General features: G+C 34.1%; 1 pseudogene; it reads right to left on the bottom strand.

Annotated features, from left to right (window-relative positions):
- Positions 1 to 15,114: 15,114 nt before the first annotated feature.
- On the bottom strand, positions 15,115 to 19,265 carry LOC123672969 (annotated as a pseudogene).
- Positions 19,266 to 19,711: the final 446 nt, after the last annotated feature.

Here is a 19,711-nt window from a genome sequence, read left to right on the forward strand (position 1 = left end):
ATCCAGAATTTTCGACTGATCATCCAATATTTTCGACTGATCTTCCAATTTTTTTGACTGATCTTCAAATTTTTTATTCATATTTTCTTCAAATTTTTTTAATGCATTCATTATATCCCATAAATTCAGTTCTTTTCTATTTTCTTCATTTATTTCCATATTTCCTCTTGCATTTTCTTCTTCATCCCCTTTTTCTCCAATTTTCATTTTACTTCTTGTTTCCATTTTTTTTTTTTTTTTATATAATCAATGATATGATTCCAACAATTATGTATTAATTTGGAATTTTTTAAAATAATGCTGTAATTGAATTAATATAATCATGCTGTAATTGAATTAATATAATAATGCTGTAATTGAATTAATATAAGCCACGCGTTGGGCGACATTTGTTATGGATCGTATATATATTCAAGTTGAGATTATGTTGTTGTTGATTTGATTTAAATTGATTCGATCCAATAACTAAATTTGATACTATATCTTTTATAATTTTGCGCCGACTATATATATATCTCAGGAGGGTTCATTCAAATTCAATTATATATTTTTTTAATTTAATTAATATTTTCGAAATTCACTAACTATAAAGAAATTCTTATCTAATAACTAAATTTATATTAATCTAATCTTATATTTACGTATTTAAAACTTCATCGACCTCATCAGTGTTCTATGTTATGGTATTGTATCGTCTTCTATGCTCCTAACCTCGAATGGATTATAACCTTAATTCGTATTAATTCAATTGCATTGTTTTGAATCCATTTTCCATTTGATATTGCTTCAACTTGCTTGAATCCAGGGAAATTTCTTCTTGAAATTGATTAAATAATTTTCCACTTCTTCTCACAATGATTTTCAGGTACGTATTTAACAATTTTAATATCTTGCAAATTTTCGTAAATAAATTCTTTCGTTTATCAATTATTTCAGGTAAATTTCTTGAGTCAGGTGACGTGCTCTCTACAATGGTTTTTTACTGACTGATTAGCTGTCATTCGGCTGGGCTTTATATAGATTTTCAATTTTTTCTTGAAATCAAGATTGCCTTGGATGTCAAAAAATTTTCCAAATATGATGCTTTCGCAATTTTCTCTTTTGAGGTAAGTTTTCTCTCTTCATTCTTGATCTAGTTAATTTCTTCATTTAATTCCGCATCTTTTGGTACCACATATGTTGTATTCGGTCGATTCGAAGTTACAAAATTTTCAAATATTCTATATACAATTTGGAAATTTTTCTAATATTCACTTTCTTTGGCCTAATATTCAAAGATTTCAATCTATAACTCCTAAAATCTACTACATATTTTTAAATTATACTATAATCTAATGAAATATATACATTTCTGTATGTTTGAGACATTAATTACTTTGGAATCCCTGATTTATCATTCGATATCCTATCCCTATCCATTTTTTACAATTTTATTAGGAATTTCAGCTAATATTACATTTTTGAGATTGCATCTAGATGTAATTCACTAGATCACAAGCTATTTCATGAAAATTAACATAAGAAATATAAAATAAATGATTATTTTTTATCATTTTGAATGAAAATTGAATATTCAGTCTTTTGACTCTTTTAACATTATTTACATGATATATAAATAGTTCCTGATACTTGAGTTGAATATCTTTTGTTGATTTTATCAAATTGAACTTGAATTTTATTAATATTTTCATTTTGTTTCAGATCCTGAGATGTTTTGAATGAATATTGATATAGTACTTTAGAAATATTGGATTTATGCTACTTTTATAATGTGCAAGTGAATGGAATAAATGAATAAAGTTACTCTACTTTTCTTTAAAATTATTGGATCATATCAAGTTAAAATTTATTATCTATTTGATGAATTTGCTGTAGTTTCCGAAGGATAGAGTCTGGTAATGTATTCTCATTGATTTTATAAGTTGATAATACCATTCCATAACAATATATATATATATATATGTGTGTGTGTGTGGCCGACCCACATCTCGAGGGCACGAGCCGTCACTGTTAATTTCGAATTTAACTACTGATTCATTTTCAACCGTTCTAGATAATGAGATATATTATCCAAAACGAATTCATTATATCATTATTTTTTTTTTTTTAAGTAGAATCTCTAAAAGTGCTCATTCATTACCAGTTCTTGGGAACTAGCCAAGTTAATAGAAGGCCTGAAAAAGTTTGACAAATATGTATTGAATATTAAAGTAACGAATGAAAATGGAGCAAAGAATAACATCTTCAATTTTGAATTAGACTCACAATTCATAGAATAAATTATACTTCTTGAATAACTTTATCTCTTTTATAAATATTTCAAACTATTCCTCATTATGACTTATTGCATTTAAGGTTATATTAACAAGAAGAACAAACCTTTGAGTTCCTAATATACAGGGTGGCCACTTTTTCAATGGGATTGTATTGGTAACTTTTAAACCATAAGAGTTAGAAGGTCGGTCAAATGGAGAAAAAGTTGCATGCATAGAAGCATTATCAAGCAGTTCAAACAAATCGAGATTATCAGGGCCGGTTTTCGAGATATCATGAGAAAAGTAAATTATGTCATTTTGATTTTTCTTTTTTTCCCACTTTATTTCAAATATTATCAAAAAATGTTACAGAAACTTTTTATTCGACAGTAAATTATCCTCAATTTGACGTAATCAGATTTCGTATCCAACGTTTCGTACTCTCTGGGCCACCCTCAACCTCATTTTTTTCAATACGGACCTGCATATTTTATGACATTTTTCGAAATAACTTTTAACGTTGAATTCAACGATATATCATATAATGTCATTCAAAGTAGATTTTCAGGTGTTTTTGACCCTTATCCAATTTTCTTCGGGTCGGATCTGTATTACCTTCATTTAGTTTAATTAACAATATGCAATAAATTTCGATAAGAAAATCGACTTACCCATCTTGAACTAAATGGAACATATTAGAATCAAAGCAAGAAACCAGTATGCTGGTTTCTTGTTTCTTGTTTCTTCTTTTATAATAATCATTTGAATATTTCAATTCATAATAATTAAACGAAAGTATCATTTAATGAAAGAAAAATCAAATGATTATTCGAAAGTAAATGAAAATTAATGAAGTAAGTATTCGAAAAGTCCACCATTTTGTAAAATGCACTTTACGGTTCTGGAACCCATACTTCTTATACATTTGCTTGTTTGGTCTCCTTGAATACCTTCCAAAACATTCTCAATTTTCTCGCGAGGTATCACTATTGTTGTATTTGTCATTTGAATCGTTGAAACAAATTACAAATTCGAACTTTATTGTGAGATCATTACGATATAATTTTTGCAAGGCTTGGTATTAAAATTTAAAATCATTGTATTCGCGTCTCTTGACTATTTTATTACCAGCAGTTTTTGAAAAATTCCATTCACTGGCCACAGTTCTCGATTTTTTTTCTGGGTTCGATTGAATTTGGGTGAGAACATTGATATCGTTAATAGACTTGTTTTTTCTTACATAAACACCATTAAATTTGGATGAGGGTCAAAATCACCTGAAAATCAACTTTGAATGACATTGTATGATATATCGTTGAATTCAGCGTTAAAAGTTATTTCGAAACATGTCATTAAATATGCAGGTCCGTATTGAAAAAAATGAGGTTGAGGGTGGCCCAGAGAGTACGAAACGTTGGATACGAAATCTGATTACGTCAAATTGAGGATAATTTACTGTCGAATAAAAAGTTCCTGTAACATTTTTTGATAATATTTGAAATAAAGTGGGAAAAAAACAAAAATCAAAATGACATAATTTACTTTTCTTATGATATCTCGAAATCCGGCCCTGATAATCTCGATTTGTTTGAACTACTTGATAATGCTTCTATGCATGCAACTTTTTCTCCATTTGACCGACCTTCTAACTCTTATGATTTAAAAGTTACCAATACAATCCCATTGAAAAAGTGGCCACCCTGTATATACCAGGGATTTGTAACTATAGGAGGAGAAATAGAATCATTTAAGATTCTGAATGAAAAAAAAAACAATTCAAAAACACTGACTAATACAAGTCGAAATGTAATTGTAAATCAAATAGCTGAAGAATTTGATTTTAGCTAATGAAGAGTTCATTGAAATTATTTATGTAATTTATGCACAGGTATACTTGTATGGAATTATGATGAATATACTTAGTTGTTATAAAGAATTATTTTCTTCCTTTTATTTTGTTTTAACATTGAATAATCTTATTTCTCTTTCCAGATTCATATTCACTAATTCAGAAAACATTTAGTTTGCTTAATAACTAACATTTCGAAAAAAAATGGTTCCTACATTGTGAATTTAACATGATCATTAATAATGAAATGAATTCCATTTAAAGTTTTCTATAACTATATAAGGCATATGTTTTAGTTGAGTTTTATTCCCTACTTCCTATGGTTTCCAAGTTATAATCTCATCGGCCCATATTACAGCGAAATTGATAAAGAGGTAAATAATAACGGTGGATGAGTTTAGCGTCAATTATTCAATGCCAAAAATTAAAAACAATGAGAGATAATCGAACTTATATGACTCATAGAAAACGCAATCGTTTCAGAAAAAGATATTCTTCACACTGTGTATAGGAATATAAGATATGCGATTTATTAGGTTATTGTTGACGGTCTCTTTATCTAGATGAGAATGTTTGATATTCTCCTGAAATTCAGAATGATTATTCAAATGATTATTTGACATTTGACACGTATTATAAGTCGTGAAAAAAAATTAGTGAGGGCAATAAGAAAAGAGTAACAGAATAGGAATGAAAAGTTGTATTTTGTTCTATCTATCGGGTGTCACTTTGGGTTTTTACAGATGTATTCAGCTCATCTAAGTTCAATATTCAAGCTTTGTTTCATCGAAATCGGATGAAAAGGGTTATTGCCAAATAAAATTCACACAACAATTTGTTTTACTAGGCGACAAAGTAGTGATTGACTACCTTAGCTGAATTCCCAGCCACGCTACGCTCAGCCATGTACAGTATAACTTCAGTAGTCCGGGCAGATTTCGTTCCGGTACCTGCCCGAATTATGAAGGTGTCCGGATTACTGGAGTGATTTTAATTTATGAAATGAAGCAACTTATAAATTATCAAAATAAGGTTTTTCGGCAACCGTCCGGGAAGTGCTCATTTCCCGGACGCTTTTTCTCTGAGAAAGTAGCATTTCCCGGCCAAGTCCGGAAAGTACGTACTTCCCGGACTAGGCCGGAAAAGAATCATAGAATCCATAGCAACCGAGATAACAGCTGACAGTTCATATGAAATTAGTTGTCAAAAATTTGCATGTTTTTTCATCTCAATCGCAATAAAATATGGAAAGCAGCACAGAAATATGAAAGGGCGTGGCCTCGTGGTACAGAGCAAAAATGATAATTATGTAGATTATTCAAATTATTACGAGTACACAATAATGAAAATATACAGTAGTTCTTCTGATGAGGAGTTAGAAGAAGCAGCTTTAGCTTTTATTCATTTTAAATATTCTCAGCATAGAGTTCCGTAAAAATAGGATATTCAACATTATTCCAGAGAATACTCATGACCCAATGGAACTGTGCAACAATCGAAATATCTGCGTCATAAGATATCTGCTGCGTGACCATCCCCACTTCGCCATTCAATGAGAACACTCATATACTCGATATCTTATCACGCAGATATTTTGATTGTTGCACAGTTCCATTGGGCCATGAGTGTTTGTTCTCTGAAATAATGTCGAAATTCTATGCTGAAAATATTTAAATCACGCTTTTGTATTTATTGTTGCACCGTTCCTCCACTGGGACATGGGTGTTCTCTGGAATAACATATCCTATCTTTCCTTATGTATGTTTATAACAAAATCATTACTTCCATCGAAATTCCAGGATTGTTTTTTAGCTGCTTCTATGTCTACGTCTCGGTCTACGATCCATGTGATTTTTTTTAACTCAACCAATATTTGCCATTTATGTTCCGTTCATACATTTTCGGGAGATTAATACCACATTTTCTGTTTTAATACAATAATACAAGCAACAAAACATAAAGAAAAATAAAAATGGACGTAGTTCTTTCTGTTTCAAATTGTCACATCACAAAGATAAAAATGCTGGTTGACCTTACATTTTGACTGAGTCAAGCACAGAAATGGATATGTAAAAGATGCTCAGAAAATTCAGTGATCATATCCACAGCAATATAATAGTTGAAAATTTACCCCTAACCTCACCTAACCTAACCTCACCTAACCTCACTGACATGATCTACTTAAGATTTAAAAATTATCTTTACCCTTGCAATAATCCTATTTTACTAATTTGCAAATAATGAAAAAAGGCGTCATGAAATGATGTATAAACAAAAAAAACTCACTGTAATAAAGGTGCTAATATTCCTGCATCTAAAACATGGTCCCTACATTCAGGAGAATCACCGGCAATGTTTCCAAGTGCCCATACTGCTTGTTCCTGTGAAACAATGGAGATGTATTCTTTATTAGATTGGGTATGCTGCTAGTGTTATTTTACATGGTTTCCGAAAAAATATTGTACGCAACACGCCCGAAATAGTTATTTATAATACAAGTGCAGAAGGCATTGATATTCTTCCACGAGTTCAAAATTCAAAAACGAGCCACGAAGTGGCGAGTTTTGGAATGAACGAGTGGTAGAATGAGCCTTCTGTACGAGTATTATACATTATTTTCTCTAATTCATTGCATTTTCATTGAAATCAATGAAATATTTCCATAAATATAATTTAGTGATTTTTGTATTGAAAAATGTTGGTTGGCAGAACTGATTTCTTTAAGGCAAATTGATGAATTGACAGATAAAGCCGTGGCGGAAAGTTCAGAGAACCAACATAGAATAATAAAATATAACCATGAAAACTGTGCGTTTCTGATATATTCTCGCACGATTTTGTTCTACAAGATGTGGAAGAATGAACGGAATAACCACAGAATTAGAGAATAGTTATTTATAATACAAGTGCAGAAGGCATTGATATTCTTCCACGAGTTCAAAATTCAAAAACGAGCCACGAAGTGGCGAGTTTTGGAATGAACGAGTGGTAGAATGAGCCTTCTGTACGAGTATTATACATTATTTTCTCTAATTCATTGCATTTTCATTGAAATTAATGAAATATTTCCATAAATATAATTAAGTGATTTTTGCATTGAAAAATGTTGGTTGGCAGAACTGATTTCTTCAAGGCAAATTGATGAATTGACAGATAAAGCCGTGGCGGAAAGTTCGGAGTACCAACATAGAATAATTAAATATAACCATGAAAACTGTGCGTTTCTGATATATTCTCGCACGATTTTGTTCTACAAGATGTGGAAGAATGAACGGAATAACCACAGAATTAGAGAAATGGTTTTTTCGGACTCACAGACTTCCAGGACTCGCTTACGCTCGTCCTGGAATTTTGTCTATTCGTCCAAAAAAACCCTATTTTCCGGACTTGTTACGTAAATTACTATTATCAATCAAGTCACAAAAAAAAATATTATTTTCTCATAAAATAAAACAAAACTGAACAAAACACTCAAGTACATGTAACACGTTATGTAAATATGTACATGTAGATATTTATAATATTGTATACATACATATTATGTATGTATGCAAAATGAAATATCTTCTACTTTTTTGAAAAATACATATCAATTTTAGTTTGGACCTTTTTGGATGCATCTATATCAATTGCGTTGTCTTTAAGCCTTTTCAAAAGCTATAAATGTTCAAGGGGAAGGTTATTTTCCTTTGTCCACCTGATAGCTAGACTTTTCTGTGAGTGTAAGTGTCTTATGTGATCGTTTGACTGCAACCATTGCGTCCGGCACGCTCAAAAACAAAGTGCAGAATGAAAGATGCCGCCGCCACGCTGTTTCCAACCGACATGTTACCGTTTTTTACATGTATAGACAGGAAAATGCTATTATTTTGCATAATGAATATTTTCGCGCCCGGATTTCAGAGGCAAAAATTTCAAAATGCCCGAATCCCAGCAGTGTCCGGAATACTGGAGTGTCCGGGCTAGCGACTATCCGAACTATCAGAATCAGAATCAGAAAAACATTTATTAAACATTAAAATATATACAATACACACAATATACATAATTGTTTTCATATTTTCTTATACAATGATAGTTCCTACATAAGATGTTTACCTATCTTTCTTTTTATGTGGTATTATATTACCTTACAATAGTTGAAATTTCATACAAGTCGAGTATTCTTTTATAAATTTAAGTTTTCATTGTTTTTACAGGGAAATAAAATAAGAAAAAACCTGCTTTAATTTGTATCCGAACTATCGAAGTTGTACTGTATTAGTATTTTTTATAATATGACTCGGCTTTGAACTATCAGCCGCGGCAATCTATCTACTACTTTGCTACCTATAGTAAAATAAATAACTATTGAAAGTATTTTTTATTTGACAATAACTATTTTCATCCGATTTCTATGAAACGAAGCTTCATTTATTTTGTAGTGATAAATTAAAATAAAATTTGATACAAATTGCAATTGTTGGTATGGTTGGTTGCTATGGAAATGTATATGTCCATAATAATTATAATTTGACAACTTTTTGGAATGTTTTATTTCCATTAATCATTTCTGATGATGCTTATTCATGAAACTACTTACTTTGCTGCCTAGGCAGGAAAAGTAATATTTTACTGATTGATATGTGTCTGCAAAATTAATATTTGTTGTCAATCGGAGGAAAAATATTTTACAAATTTCAAGAACTTTTTTGGTGTGCAAGGGGAAGCCCTACTCGTTATGCAATCTTGATGAATTAGGGCGCTTCGCCATAATTGAGGTACAAAATAATAATAATATAAAAAATATCAGAAATAAATGCACTGTTATTCACACGTTTTCCGAATAGCTTAAACTAATATTTTTTGTATCATCCATTCGAATATATAGGTACTCATCATATAGAAAATATACTAATTACACAGTTCCTTTTCATAAATGGAATAAGTAATGCCTTCAAAATTGAATTATCTACAAATATCTTTTCTTATATATTCTAAGAAATAACGATTCATAAAGTTCTAGTTTGATTTATAAATTCATTGAAATTGAATATATAGATAGTGAGAAAGGGCTGCATATCACGAGGCTCCCATAGTCGAGCGTTCGGATAATTTTACAGTCAGATAGCTCGGGACACGGCCGCACGAATGTAAATCAGAGAATGAACTTGACCATCTTCGACGCCTGCTTCCAAACGCTCGAAAAAACGACTCGTGAGTGGCGGGCATTACGGTTGGTACAATTTTCCACCTTTTTGTTTAATTTTTTCAGTAAAATATTGCTGAAGAATGATTTCAACATTTACATAAAAAACATCCTCCGAACATTTTAGAGGGGGGCTATGGGAAATATTTTTATTGGAAATTTTGGTAGTGGATTATTTTGTTCATGAAGTTTAGCCCATCACCATCGTAGTGGAACCAGAATGTACCGAGCTACTGCTGCACATTACACCAATAAATTGTCTATTTTATAGTGATTTCAAAAAAGTATCACACAAGTCATTTGGTATTCAAAGAAAAAAGATATGGCTGTTTTTATCCAAATGGGTACGTTCTGACATAAGTTTGTCAATTCTGTTAGAAATCTTCGATGTTGCACTACTTAGTGAACAATGGCAATTGTTTATATGCGAAAATATTACTCGCATAATTATTCACCTCAACGAAATTCAACTTTGCCGGTAAATTTCGCGAAAACATAATGCAGATCCAGATTTTTTTAAAAAGATCATTTGGAGCGACGAGTCTTCCTGTACCAAGGCCGCTGTACCGCTAACTTTTACGCGCATCTTAAGTAAACATTGACTTTCACAAAAGACCGTTTACAAAATAAAAGAATATTCAGCTATTTTCAAGAAAATTTGGATTACAAATATAATCCTCCAAATGGACAGATTTTTAAAATGGACGCAGACGATGCCACGAGTCCAAATTACATATTTTCAAATAAATCAAAGAAGAAACGCCTTGAATTTTGATTCAAAGGTTCAAAGATAATTTGTGATCTGAATATGTGTTAATTATTCTTATAGCAGAAAAAGCCAGAATATGACCACTTTTAGAACTTCACGAGTTCAAAAATTGAAACCATATCTTTTTCACAATAAATATAATTATCTCGGAAGAAAACTAAGAAAAGGAAATTAACTGAAATTGTCCATGGTGCCTCAAAATATTTCAGACTAAAAAATAAGACTTTCGAAAACACTCGGTATCAAAATAATTAACAAAAATTAGGCTTATTTCGACACCAATTCCATTTCTGGAAATTCGTTCTCACTTTCAAGATGTCTCTCGCGCAATTGGTCCATTTCGATACTTTGCAGCGAAGGGCAATATGGCGAAGACGGATAACACTGTGTTCGAAAAATCAAACTCAATTCACTGTAGGCAGGTGGCAGATCCTTTCTCAAGATCTCATCGTAAGAAGGGGGCTGTAAATCCAAGGAATCCGGAGTGAGACCCTTGCTCGTGCTGTCGCAGTCCAAGATGCTAGGGGTGCTCTCCGAGATCATACTGTGGTTTCTCATGATGTGCCTACCGAGTTCCAGGAAATCCAGACCAGTTGGCTCAGACTGGAAGGCTTGGAACATGGATCTGTCGACCACAAGCATCCGCCCGAAGGATAGAAGGATGGACCCCAAATTATTTAAATCAGGTTTTTATTTTTAATTTTCCTGAATAAATCCCAATGAAAATATATGAGAATAAATAAACGATACCAAACAAAAATCCCCAATTACTTTAAGATTACATTCATTTTTATTACTATAATTAAATGTATATACTTGTATTAAGTAGAAGCTTTTATAGCCCCCCTATGTATTTATAAATAAGTTCATATACCTAAACTTATAATGTATTTCATAACAGTATAATAAACATGTTTGAATTGAAAAAAAATTAATTGAAGGATAGAAGTATTAGAGTGGGCGTCGGATACTGCTGTGACGCCTGGACTGTAACAATTAAATAAACATTAGTTTATTCGCTTAAAGCAACATAATCCATTCCTTTTCATTGTAGTGAAAAGCATGCAAGTCGGCCAACTTGAACAGACTGAATTGAGCCAATTAGCGATAATTTTATTGAAAATATAATCGGCCACATTTTTATAGGCAGCTTAGTAGATTATTCTCCAAATCATAAATATGAAATGTGAAAATTCGGTTATTAGCAATCACTCGATGAATGTACTAATTCTGCAGCCGGATCTTAGAATATAGGTTAATTAAAGAATGGAAGAGAAAATCAACACTGTAGATGATAAGTGGCCATCAAAAATCATTTCTTTGGATTTATCGAAGGCTTTCGATACGTGGACCATGATATCCTGAAGAGAAAACAAATTATGGATCATAATATTATGGAATAGGTACTGCTGTTGATATCATATGTTCGTTCCTTTCTTATAGACATGAACAAGTCCCTTGGAACGAATTACTATGAGGAAGCAGGAAAAAAAGTCTGGAATTCCTCAAGGATAAAAACTAGAACCCTAACTTTTTCTGATATTTGTGAATGACCTGAATTTGACAGGAGATGAGCTGACCATGTACTTCAAACACTTCTTGTTACATCCTTTTTCTTGAAGGCTGCAGACGACGGAGCTCTGAAAATATTAGCGCGATATGTTCATTTGACATCCAACAACTGCCAAGAATGATTTCAAAACTCATCACCTAAGAATGAAAAGAGACAAAAATATGACCATCAAATTGTTGGGATTCACATTCGACATAGGAACCGCATATCGGGACACTTGAAACAGTAGCAATGTACACCGTTTGGGTATTGAACAGAATCTCCTTCAACTTCCACTCGGTTGCAACATATGATATTCTCTTGTGAGGCACATCGGTTCATGTTAGCGACGTCCTGATTCTACAGATAAAGACGGTGAGAACAATACTACAGCAAAAACAGGCAGATTGTAGGAATACCTACGTTTCGAGAACTTCGGGTAATCGTATATTTAAAATATCGAAAAAAAAATTATGTTTGGTGGTAAAAATATTGAATCATCATCTCAACAAGTCAAGATTTCAGTTATTCCAAATTTGGGATATACCTAGAGTACCTTTGAAGGTAGAGTGTAGATCGTCGAGCAACACCTCAGAGATATCAAATTTCTTATTTTACTATCATAACTTAATTCACCTATAACTATATTTCACTGTAGTGGAACATCTTTGGCGCTTACCCTGTTCTGTAGGCATTTACCATTCTACAAAACATTCATTTTCAGTTTCATTAGAAGGTACTCCAATTGAAAATTATAGATTGGTCCTGTAGAGTGACCTAAATTCTAGCTGTCAGATTGACACCGCCAATTAATAATAATTGCTCAGCATCATTTTCAAGTGAAGGTTCTAAAAGTAAACTTGTATTCTAGCCAGAGCGATCTCTGTTTTGAAATTCGATGTTGATTTAAAACAAAATAGGTTCCTCATTGAGAATTTTGAACTAGTAAGTTAAAATTCGATTCGACTAATAGTTTATATAATTTTGTCTGAATAAACGACAACATTTTTTATTTATTTCTTTCTTGTATGTCGAATGCTATCTTGAAGTTAACAGTGTCTTTTATTTATTTATTCCTCAATCGTTGTTTTCTTCATGCATTGAATGAGATCCTGTTACAAACATCAATTGAAATTGTCAAGTCCGATCGATATTTTTTTCTTGCAACAAGAGCACATTTAAGATTTCAGGTTCAAACAACGTACTATACAATATACAATACAGTAGCCTGAAGCAAGCAGCGTTAGCAAGAGCTGGAAGCAGTATGAGCCAAGTAGGAATAAGATATTAAATTCCTAGAACGACTCTCGGTCTGCATTTTCGGAAAAACAATTCAATTAAACATCTTGGAAGAAAAAGTGTTTTGACTCTTGATCAAGAAAATGATTTAATTGCCAGGATTCAAAAGCTAGCAGAGATAGGCATGCCAATATTGAGTAAAATGGTAAGAAGAATACACTTCTTCTTACCATTTTTTTTTCGTATGAGACAGCAATGAACATACCTACACCAATTCGGGTAATTCGATTAATATGAGTCAAATTAGATGATTCCTGTTTTTCGTTGAATCGACTTGAATTCTATTAAATTGGGATAATGAAACACCGGATATCTTAAACTAATATATTGAATTTGGCTGTACAAGTTATGTGTTTACAAGGTAACAGCTACGAGCGTACTGAATATGGTACCCCAATTTCCTGGGGATGTTAAGCGTCGCTTTGGATTTTGCATACCAAAGCGCAATCCAGGTCTCTGATTGGTCCACGTCTTCGTTCCTTGCCCTTAGATGTGACTTCAGGATGACCATATGTAGCGCCAAGGATGCTCTTGTTCTATGTTTAGCCCTCGCTGTACCTGCTGGGGTTGGTTACTGCCCATAAAGTTTGCGTGAAATTCACTTGACGCAACAATTCCCTCACTATGAAACGCCTTATACTTTCCTCATTTTATAACGTCACTTGTCTTCTGGTGGGAAATTCCTGATGTGTACGTCATTGAGACATCTGATTCGAACAGAAAGCTAGGTTGACATGGGTAGTGCATTCCGTTCGATGATTTCACTCCTTTTTTTCGGGAACGAAATAACATATAGGCTGGTTTTAAAGTCACGCAGACCGTCGGCGCTGACAGGCCATTATGTATGATTACTTATGAAGCGTTTAAGAGCACGTTCACATGACAAGCGCTCTACGCGCGTTTGAATGAGCGCTGGATAATTGGATACCGTTCACATGGAACGCGCTTGCCAAGCGCTGAACGCTCGTTGCCGTAACGGCCCGTATTCAGTTTGAATTCTACATTTTGAGTTGAATCTGGATTCAGTATCAGTTTTAGGTGAAAATTAAACCTTTTTAAGTTTTGATTAGGTAATTATAGATCGAATAGTTTCTATTATTCATCAATTAAAAGTGATCCTACTTAAATCATCTTCGTTTTGCCGATGACATCGTCCTAATAAGTAGCAACATGCAGGAATTGAGCGAGATGTTAAAACAACTTAGTGATGCTCTGAAAAAAGTAGGTTTGAAAATTAATATTTCGAAGACCAAACTTATCAACAACACCACAGAACACATAAACATTGACGGCACACAATTTGAAAATGTAGAAGAATATATATATATTTAAGACACTCAATAAGAATCGGCAAAGAAAATCAAACAGCAGAGATAAAAATAAGAATCAGGCTCAGTTGGACGGCTTTTGGAAATATGAAATATATATTCAGGAATAACGACATCCCAATAAATCTTAAAAGGAAAGTTTTCGATGCCTGCATACCTATTACCGGTAGCGACATATGGCCTGGAAACTATGGCAATAACTAAGAAGACCGCAAACCAGCTGAGGGTGATGCAGAGAGCGATGGAAAGAACTATGCTCAATGTCAGTCTCAGAGACAGAAAAAGGAATGAAGAAATCCGACGAAGAACTAGAGTCGTAGATATTATAGCGCGTGTTGCAGAATTGAAGTGGCAGTGGGCAGGACACGTGGCTCGACAGGACAAATCGAGATGGACATATAAAGTAACACACTGGCGACTAAGAACGACAAAACGCGGTGTAGGTAGACCACAGAGAAGATGGCTTGATGATATAAAGCAATATGCGGGAAATAGATGGTTTCAGATAGCTCAGGACAGGAAAGCATGGAGGAACATGAAAGAGGCCTACATCCAGGAGTGGATAAGAGAAGGCTGACGAAGAAAAAAAAAATTGAAGAACTGGCTTTTTAGTGAGCCGTATTTTAAAAACAATTGAAAACATGTATTTCATTAACAAAACATTCACAGAGACAGAAGACGTAGATATTGGGTCCACCCAATTTTTTCATACAGGCTGACTGAAAGCCAGTACATAATTTTGTATCCCAAGTTGAGGCAATTCGAGCAGAAATTTTTCAACTACTTTAGAATGTCCATAAAGTCATTTGATGATTTACTGGCTCTCATAAACGATGAACTCGTAGCAGATAAAAACGCTGTGCGATATTGTATTTCACCTGAAGAAAAACTCATAATTACACTTAGGTAAGTTTTTTATTAAAACACTAACTTATTTATAAATCGATACTTGAATTCAAATTTAAAATTGAAATTCAAAGAAAAACAGAAACATTTCGTTACTCGTAAAAAATCTCCGATTCATTGCTGGCATTAGTTTTTGCAGGCGATGAAGATCCCATTGATGTAGTATAATAATGGGCGTAATCATTTGATACACTAGATTGCTGTGATCTATCAGGTGTGTGAATAAGTCTTTCCCGTTTTTTGTAAGAGATGGCGCCACCAATACTGTGCGAGTATTTAATGGTTACATATGTCATAATCAAAGCTTATTCATCTGTCAACAATTCCACACTAACACATTAGTTGAAATTTTTTCGCATCATAAATTTTTGAAATCGTGAAAATGTCGAAATTTGAGCCGAGTCGACGTCATTTGCGGGAAGTTTCACTTTATTGGTTCAATTTGAAGAAATCTGCTGCCGAGGCGCATCGGTTGCTTCAGGAAGCTTATGGAGAAGGTTGTCTCGATGATTCAAGTGTTCGCGGATGGTTTCGACGCTTCAAAAGTGGTGATTTCGACGTGGAAGACAAGGAGCGTTCCGGGCGGCCGCAAATCTTTGAAGATCAAGAATTGGCGAATTTGCTTGATGAAGATTCGTGTCAAACGCAAGAAGAACTTGCTGAAGCATTGGGAGTTGACCGAACAACCATTTCCAAGCGTTTGAAAGCCATGGGAATGATCCAAAAGCAAGGAAATTGGGTGCCGTATGAACTGAAGCTGAGAGACGTCGAACGGCGTTTTTTCACTTGCGAACAGCTGCTTCAGCGACATAAAAGAAAGGGTTTTCTGCATCGTATCGTGACTGGCGATGAAAAGTGGATCCGTTACGATAATCCGAAGCGAAGAAAATCATGGGGACTACCCGGCCATGCATCATCATCGACGGCCAAGCCAAATATTCATGGCGCCAAGCTCATGCTCTGTATATGGTGGGACCAGCTAGGTGTGGTTTACTATGAGCTTCTGAAACCGAATGAAAGGATCACAGGCAAAGTCTATCGACCACAATTGATGCGTTTGAGCCGCGCACTGCGAGAAAAACAGCCACAATACTCCGACAGGCACGACAAAGTTATTTTGCAACATGACAACGCTCGCCCACATGTTGCACAGCCGGTGAAAACATACTTAGAAACGCTCAAATGGGAAGTCCTACCCCACCTGCCGTATAGTCCAGACATTGCTCCGTCTGATTACCATCTCTTCAGATCGATGACGCATGGCCTGGCTGACCAGCACTTCCATTCCTACGAGGAAGCCAAAAAATGGGTGGATGACTGGATAGAGGCCAAACCGGTCGAATTTTTTCGCAACGGGATTCGTATGTTGCCAGAAAGATGGGGAAAAGTTGTAGCTAGCGATGGCCAATACTTTCAATAATTCATTTGTAACCATTTTTTCACAATAAAGGCTCAAAATTTGAAAAAAAACGGGAAAGACTTATTCACACACCTGATATAAATGCCAATTTTGGTTTGAAGCCGTCGATTTTCCGGAATTTTCTTAATTTCTTTAACGAGTGACAAACAAAATAGCTTGTCTTCATCATCATCTTCTTTGCGTTGAGACGAATTTTTACATGCCAAACTTCGTTCCAGAATGCTTGCAAATCTTTCGTACGCCGCACTAATTTTTTGCCTTTTTCGTGGAGTAGATAGTGGACTTTTAAAGGGAGAACTTGCTTCTACATCAGTAACTTCTGACGAACCGGGTACATTATCTGGATCGAAACTGCTTTCTGTATCTTTATTGGCTATAGAAGCCTGTAGGAAACATAATCTATTATTATGAATATATGAAGAAGTTTTAGAAGCTCCGGATCCAGACTTAACATTCTTCATTTTCTTTACCTCTCTCATATAACTATCTCTTAAATTCTTCCATTTCTTTTGCAGAGATGACACTAAAAGAGACATAAATTGAGAATAGTTGACCAGCTTGGAATTTTTTGAAATATTTCTATTGAGTTTTATGTTTTTTTTTTTCAGATATTTGGCCACAGGAAGTTCACTCGGAGCATTAAGCAACGATTTTAGAATTGGCAAATCTACTGCGGCTACTATAATACCACATGTGTGTGAAACTATTTGGAAAAAACTGAGACCCATTGTTATGAGTGAACCAACGAAAGAAAAGTGGTATGAAATATCCACTATATTTGAAAAGAAATCAAAGTTTCCCAATTGTTGGGGAGCCTTGGATGGGAAACATATACGGTTAATCCAACCTGAACATACAGGTTCAATGTATTATAACTATAAAAATTATTTTTCACCAATACGTTCTCCAGTTCGCTGACGATAAAGCCTTAGTTGCCCACAAACGAACCCTACCACAAGTTATTAATGCTCTACAAGAATTAATAGAGGCTACAATTGAATGGCTGAAGAAATGGAAACTACAATTGAACCCCCTTAAGACCGAGTTAATAATATTCAATCATAAAATTACGAGTTATTCGCCAAGCATCACAATCTTTCAGCACAACATACAGCCTAAAGCTAACCTAAAATATCTAGGATTTCAATTGGATCAAAAGCTGAATTTCAAATACCACAGTAATTCAGTTAAAAAAAGGGTAATTTCCAGAGCTGAAATATTCCGCAGTCTTACCTACAAGGATAAGGGCATTAACAGACAGACTGCTGCCACTATCTACAAAAGTATATGCAGACCTCTTATGGATTATGGGCACAACCTTTACTTGGGCTGTAGGAGACCAACCATTAGACCACTTGAAACGGCAGAAACAACAGCAATGAGAAAAATAACCAAAATTCGCCATCCGAATAATCCGGTACACAATCCTCCAAACCCATTGCTGTATAAGTTGCTTAAGGTTGAGCCTACAGCAGACAGAATCAGGAAGCTGTCCATGAAATTTGCCCAAAGGCCGAACAACTGGGAAATCCTGGAACCACACTTAATCCAACGAAACCAGCATTCCAAGCCCAGAGCAAAACATCCTCTAAAGACCATCAGAGAACATCTTGAGGAGTTCAGAGACAGTCCTGCCCACTGAAGATGCCAATCAATGATTACCACTTCAAAATCTAGTTGATTCACCACTATAATATAATGTTTTTTTTTTGCTTTCCGTCCAAATGTTGAATCTCCAAACTATTTATCTACAAACATTGTTTAATCTTATATTTCAGTTATTGTAAATTTACCTGGCTCTAGGACTAATACTGTCGATGGCCATTTGGCCCTTGGGTCAATAAATTGCGTTGATTATTATTATTATTATTATTTTTCACTAGTTTTAATGGCGCTAGCTGATGCAAACTATTGTTTTGTATGGGTTGACATAGGTGCATATGGTAAAAACAGTGACTCAGGTATATTCAAAAATACTTCATTGTACAAAAAGTAGACAGAAAGGTCATTAGACCTACCTGATCCAAAGACATTGTTGATACAAAATAGACCAATAGTGTTGCCATACGTAATAGTGGCCGATGAAGCGTTTGGCATGATGGAAAATCTAATGCGACCTTATGGAGGAAGGTCACTAACTTTTGCTAAAAAAATATTCAATAACCGTTTGACATTAGCACGCCGGTATGTCGAATGTACTTTTGGCATAATGTGTAATAAATGGCGTATTTTACATAGGGCGTTAGATGTTAACATCTGTTTTGCAGAATATATCGTAAAATCAATATGTACACTACACAATTATGTCAGAATGAGATATGGTTACAATTATGAAGACACACTCTATACTTCACCATTGGAAAATCTAGCCTCACATTATACCGGGCGTCCTGTACGACAGGCGGATAGTGTTCGAGAACATTTGACACAATACTTCATTAACGAAGGAAAAGTTGATTGGCTAGAACGCAATATTTAATGTATACTACAGACTGATTGAAAATATAAATATATTCACTCATATAAGAATTTTTTTTTCATCATTATAATCTCCTTCGCAAAATAGGATGATGAGTTCATCCCAAGCCCTTCTTCTTGAGTTTTTATCTGCGTATAAATTTACTCGTCATATCCCATATTGAAGGACGTTTTTCAATTCCATCAATGAAAAGTTCTGTGTTGAAAGCGTCCGTTTCCATTTAAGTGTGGTCTACGGCTGAATAGAGGAGATCCAGAAAATTATGTAATAAGGTTGAAACACTTTAATATGATTAGTTTGCAGAATCGCAGAATTATGAGTGACGTACTCTTCGTAAATAAGCTATTAAGTAATCAATTGGAATCATCGTCACTCTTATCGCGAGTCAACTTTCATGCTCCTTCGAGGAGATTCAGACAGCTGGAAACCTTCGTCTTGCCTTTGAGGCATACTAACAGCTCCAGGAATTCCCCTATTATTAGAATGCTTGGTCGTTGTAACAGTTTCAAGGATCTAGTGGATGTAATTGGTCACAGCCACGAATATGTCAAAAGATGTTTGGGTAACCACTTCAGAGGTATCTCTACTCAATTAATTGTTTTTTTTATTTATTTTCGCTGAATTATTTTTTTCCCTTTTTTAAAGAAAGATCACAAGTATTATGAA

This window comes from Harmonia axyridis, chromosome 1 (assembly GCF_914767665.1).
Source record: "Harmonia axyridis chromosome 1, icHarAxyr1.1, whole genome shotgun sequence".
In the NCBI taxonomy this organism is placed as follows: domain Eukaryota; kingdom Metazoa; phylum Arthropoda; class Insecta; order Coleoptera; family Coccinellidae; genus Harmonia; species Harmonia axyridis.